The sequence below is a fragment of the Dermacentor variabilis genome, chromosome 1 (assembly GCF_050947875.1).
Source record: "Dermacentor variabilis isolate Ectoservices chromosome 1, ASM5094787v1, whole genome shotgun sequence".
NCBI classification, from domain to species: domain Eukaryota; kingdom Metazoa; phylum Arthropoda; class Arachnida; order Ixodida; family Ixodidae; genus Dermacentor; species Dermacentor variabilis.
Genome location: NC_134568.1, coordinates 24,999,307 through 25,005,306, shown reverse-complemented (window position 1 = coordinate 25,005,306; position 6,000 = coordinate 24,999,307). Strand labels below are relative to the sequence as shown.

Genomic DNA, 6,000 nt, shown 5'->3' with positions numbered 1-6,000 from the left:
AATTCTTTCTATTATCATTATTTGTGGATGCCGTCAAAATGTAATAATGTAATATTTGGGGTTTTACGTGCCAAAACCACTTTCTGATTATGAGGCACGCCGTAGTGCAGGACTCCGGAAATTTTGACCACCTGGGGTTCGCTAACGTTCCCCTAAATCTAAGTACACGGAGAAGTCCGGCCTTCCTCTATAGCGCTACGCGCCAAGATGAAGGAATTTTGAATGAGAACGGTTGTATTAAGGAAATGGTTAGCAGACCACCAAGCAGGATGAAAAATTTATCTCAGCTCCTGTACTATGGAGGAAAACTACCTAAACAAATCGCATGACTAGGAATGAATTTGTTATTGATTAAACTTGCTCTCATCTTCATCTTCGTCTCGAAAGCAAATAAGTGGCGCGTATCTGCGAAGGCAGCCTGTAAGCCATACCCCTCAAAACAACGATTTCTTTCGGGGAATATTGCGCCCTCTATCTATTTCAATGGATCATGCTAAGGGCTACTCTTTATCACTCCTACTGTGACACTGTTTATCAGCGTGCACCGGCATGTTGAGCATGTCCGCGTGGCCTAATGGATAAGGCGCCTGATTCCGGATCAGGAGATTGCAGGTTCGAGTCCTGTCGCGGACGTCGAGTTTTTTTTTTCTTGCTGCATGGGACAGCGTTGCATTTATGGAACGCCTGTGGTTCCTAGACGTGGGGCCAAGTGAATTAACCGCATTATTAGGCATCAGGTAACCAGCCGAATTAATTAGGCGCATTATTTGGCATCAGGTAAACACAAGTTTTAGTCCTGTCACGGATTTTGTGGATGGAAGTTTTTTTTTGTTGGACTGGTGCGGCATTAATTTTCATGCAACGTGCACAATCTGCTGCTACATGTCCGCTTGTCTTCATGGGACGCCCCTTCAGACCACGGTCATGCTCCGAGGTGGGTGACATGAGCTACATCGGAGTTGTTTCAGCGGTCCAGCAGGGCCGTGTTACCAATAATTTTTCATGGTGGCCAATCAGGATATCAATTACTGATGCCTTAGTGGCCAGCATGTGCGATGGTGTTGAATAGATTCTTTATTTTATTTTTCTGATAGTGCAGATACACGGGCTGGCTTATCGTGTTGAAATTTTCAACGGAGTATTTGCTTCTGTTGGGACTGGTGAGTTATGCGTACAGGCGTTCTTTATTCTTCCCATTCAATAAAAAAGGAGTAAAATTAGGAGAAAGGTTGCGGCTCAGTAACCTTAACGTGTTCGTGCGTTTCCTACCCGCAGTCAGGACAAGGCTCGCGCTGTCACTATAATATTGCTACGGGGTAGTATTTCCAATGACGAAGAGCCGAGCAGGAAGGAGACGAGGACGACGATTGGAAGCTAGCGCGGGCTGTTGCCGCTTGGTCAACTGGGGCGTATCGCCGTGTAAATATACGTGTAAATAGCTTTTCGTCGGTGTCTTCCTACGTAACATATTTGGTGGAGGTGGACGTTCCCTGTACCTCGTCACGGAGCTTCGCAGTGGACGGTACGTCGAGCCTTCCTTCATGGCTCCCGGCGACGACAACCCGACTCCGCCGGCTCCGACACCTGCTGCCACTTCGACGACCTACATCACCCTCTCCGCTCCCCGTGATCCTGGCGTATTCTCGGCAAAAGATGGGGAAGACGTCGAGGACTGGATCAGCCTGTACACTGGGGCGCATTTGTCGGTAATGAGCGCGGACTTTCGTAACCGGCTGAGGAAAATAATCACGCCCGCCACGACGCCCGTTGTCCGTGTCGCCGATGGCGGAACAGCCCCTGTAATTGGTATGTGTGCCGCCCGCGTCTCCTTCGCTGATCGCTCCACTACCGTGCTTTCACAGACATCGCCCACTGTCCCCACGACATCATCCTCGGCCTCGACTTCCTCTCCGCACATTCTGCTCTCATCGATTGCTCCGCCAGTACTCTCCGCCTCGACCTGCCTGTTCTGGATCCCGCTGAACAACACCTTACTCGCCTCAGTTCCGTCGACTTCGTTCGCTTGCCACCTTCGGCGCTGACTTACGTTGACTTGGTGTCATGCCCACCAGTGCCCGACGGTCACTACATCGCGGCTCCTATGCAAGACGTCCTCCTTACACACGGGATCTCACTACCTCATACAGTTTTATCTATTACGGCGAATTGCGTCTGCCTGCCAGTGGTCAATTTAGGCTTGACGACAGAAGTGCTGCCACGCGGGATGTCTCTGGCCCAACTTTGCTCATTCTAGGATCACTCTGTAGCATCGATTTCAGTAGACGACACTTCACCCGATCCTCCTCTACCATCGCAGTCGGCAACTTGTACCATCGCCGACTTACAGAAAATGATTGCACCCGACCTGCCGTCCGAGCACGCTCGTGCGCTCTACCGCGTTCTGCTTTCCTACCAAGATATTTTTGACTTTAACGATCGTCCTTTGGCCCAAACAACAGCTGTTAAACATCGCATTAATACCGGAGATGCCCCTCCTATTCATCGCCGCCCGTATCGAGTATCAGCGGCTGAGCGTCAAGTTATTCACACCGAAGTTCGCAAAATGCTTGCCAAGAACATCATTGAACCGTCATGTAGTCCATGGGCGTCACCGGTTGTGCTGGTAAAAAAGAAGGATGGCTCATGGTGCTTTTGCGTGGATTATCGGCACCTTAACAAGGTTAACGAAAAGGACGTGTATCCCCTACCTCGGATTGATGACGCCCTTGACTGCCTCCACGGTGCTCGCTATTTCTCCTCTATTGACCTTCGCTCCGGCTATTGGCAGATTGCCGTGGACGATCTCGACCGCGAGCAGACTGCCTTTGTAACACCCGACGGTCTTTATCAGTTCAAGGTGATGCCGTTCGGCCTATGTAACGCTCCTGCCACTTTTGAACGCATGATGGACTCCCTTCTTCACGGTTTCAAATGGTCCACGTGTCTGTGCTACTTGGACGACGTTATAGTATTCTCCCCAACATTCGCTACGCACCTCGCGCGCCTCTCAGCAGTCCTGGACGTTTTTCGGCGAGCCGGTCTGCAACTCAACGCATCGAGGTGCCAATTCGGCCGTCGCCAGATTACCGTCCTTGGACATCTCGTTGACGCGAACGGAGTGCAACCGGACCCAGGCAAGATCCATGCTGTTACGCACTTCCCTGTTCCGAAGTGTGTCAAGGATGCGCGCAGCTTCATCGGCCTTTGCTCGTACTTCCGCCGTTTCGTCAAAAATTTCTCGGCCATAGCACGACCACTAACCGAGCTTTTGAAAAAAGGCGCCCCTTTCCAGTGGGGCGATAACGAGGCCTCTGCATTCTCGCTTCTCATCGATCTTCTCACAACGCCTCCCGTTCTGGCCCATTTCGATCCTTCTGCGCCTACCGAAGTCCGTACTGATGCCAGTGGTCACGGAATTGGCGCAGTACTGGCACAACGCCAGCGTGGCCACGACCGTGTTATCGCTTACGCCAGCAGGCTCCTCTCGCCCGCGGAGCGCAACTATTCCATCACTGAGTGTGAGTGTCTGGCCCTAGTTTGGGCGGTTGCGAAGTTCCGCCCATACTTATATGGCCGACCCTTTTCCGTTATCACAGACCATCACGCGCTTTGTTGGTTATGCTCATTGCAAGACCCTTCAGGAAGACTTGGTCGCTGGGCCTTACGCCTCCAAGAATATTCGTTCTCTGTCACCTACAAATCTGGCCGACTCCATAAGGACGCTGACTGCCTGTCTCGCTACCCGGTAGACGAGCCTGACGACGCCGACAGTACTACCGCCGACGGCATTTTCTCTGTGTCTGCCTTCGCTAACATCGCCGATGAGCAGTACCGAGACCTCTCGCTGCGAGTACTCATCGAGCGTCTGCGCTCTACACCTACCGACGCATCCGTTCGCCGATATGTCCTCCAGGGCGGCATTCTGTACCGAAGGAACTTCCTCCCTGATGGCCCTGATCTTCTTCTTGTCGTGCCAAAACATCTACGACAGACTGTGCTCTTTGAGATGCATGACGCACCCACTGCAGGACATCTTGGGGTAACCCGCACGTACGACCGCGTCCGCCGCCGCTTCTATTGGCCTGGTCTCGCTCGCTCCGTCCGACGCTATGTTGCTGCCTGTGATCCCTGCCAGCGTCGGAAAACGCCTCAGGTGCTACCTTCCGGTCATCTGCAGCCGATCACCGTCCCTGTGGAACCGTTTTTTCGTGTTGGATTAGACCTCCTTGGTCCCTTTCCCACGTCATCCTCTGGGAACAAATGGGTAGCCGTCGCACCTGATTACGCCACCCGATACGCTATCACGCGGGCTCTCCCTACCAGTTGCGCCACTGACGTCGCGGACTTTCTCTTCCGTGAAATTATCTTAGTGCATGGCGCCCCGCGACAGCTGCTTACTGACCGTGGTCGTAACTTCCTCTCGAAAGTTATCGCCGACATTGTGCGTTCCTGCTCTATTCAACACAAGCGGATTACCTCATACCATCCTCAAACCAATGGCCTGACAGAGCGGTTAAACCGTACTCTTACCGACATGCTGTCCAAGTACGTTTCGAAGGACCACCACGACTGGGACGTTGCCCTTCCTTCCGTCACCTTTGCTTACATTTCTTCCCGGCACGACACCGCCGGATTTTCTCCATTTTATCTACTCTACGGTCGCGAACCGACCTTGCCCCTTGACACGGTACTTCCTCCTGCTGCGACCTCAACAACCGAGTATGCGCGCGACGCCATCGCCCTCGCCGACCATGCACGCCAGCTTGCCCGTGCTCGACTGACGGACTCGCAAACCACGCAGCAGCGTCAGTACAACGCCCGCCACCGTGACGTACAGTTTTCACCTGGTGCACTCGTGCTCCTGTGGTCCCCCTCTCGTCACGTCGGACATTCCGCAAAGCTCCTTTCGCAATACACAGGGCCCTACCGCGTGCTGCGCCAGGTGACGCCTGTGACGTACGAAATTGCTCCTGTGAGCTCAACCACGTCATCTACTCTGGCGTCTAGTGATGTCGTGCACGTCAGTAGGCTCAAGAGCTACTACACTGCTTCAGCGTCCGGCCTTTCGTCGCTCCGGGAAAGCGCTTTTGCCGCCGGGGGCAGTGCTACGGGGTAGTATTTCCAATGACGAAGAGCCGAGCAGGAAGAAGACGAGGACGACGATTGGAAGCTAGCGCGGGCTGTTGCCGCTTGGTCAACTGTGGCGTATCGCCTTGTAAATATACGTGTAAATAGCTTTTCGTCGGTGTCATCCTACGTAACAATATGTATCACGTAACCGAATGTACACATTAGTCCATGGCTATATAAATAAATCACGACGCTTCTTTTTTTTAGTTTGTCCTTCTGACGGGTACTAGATAAACGTGCCTCCACACCGTTACAGGAGTTTTGTTTAGGCAATCTGCCCACCTACATTGATATTGACACACGTACTTAACTTTATCGGGCGACCACGTTTCGCCGCCTAACAAATGTTATCGCACAGCGCAAGACGCGCCTGCATGTAAAAGAAGTTTCTGGAATGTTATCGATGGCCCGTCCATTGTCTTTCACCGCAACTTGTGTAATCTGATTGCATCTATGTGCGACGTGAATAGCGTAGAACTTTGTGGAATACATGCGGGTCCCAGTGGTTAATCCGGGACATTCGACGACCGATGTATAAAAGCCGACGCACTTGACCCGCTGATCAGATTTTCGACGATCGGCGACCGTGTTCGCCGCTATCGTTGTGCTGTAAGTGTAGCCTGTTTTTGTGGGCACAGGTTCGCCCAATAAAAGTTAGTTTTGTCTTTCACAGTATTTGCTACTGTGTTCTTCAACGTCACCACCACGTGACAATATCTAATACATCGGCAGGACGAATGCTTTGGCATTGATGTAGTCCGAGTCAGACAGACTCATCCCCTTGCGATTGTCATATTTTGATATGCTACAATCGCGAAACAATGAACAACTATCGCCTCGCGCTCTACTTCTTTCCCGCGCGCGCCGTGC

General features: G+C 52.2%; 1 non-coding gene across 1 annotated transcript; it reads left to right on the top strand.

Annotated features, from left to right (window-relative positions):
- Window positions 1-560: 560 nt before the first annotated feature.
- TRNAR-CCG (transfer RNA arginine (anticodon CCG)) lies at window positions 561-633 on the top strand. Its single transcript has one exon. It is a non-coding gene; the product is annotated as a tRNA-Arg (tRNA).
- The last annotated feature ends 5,367 nt before the right edge of the window (window positions 634-6,000 follow it).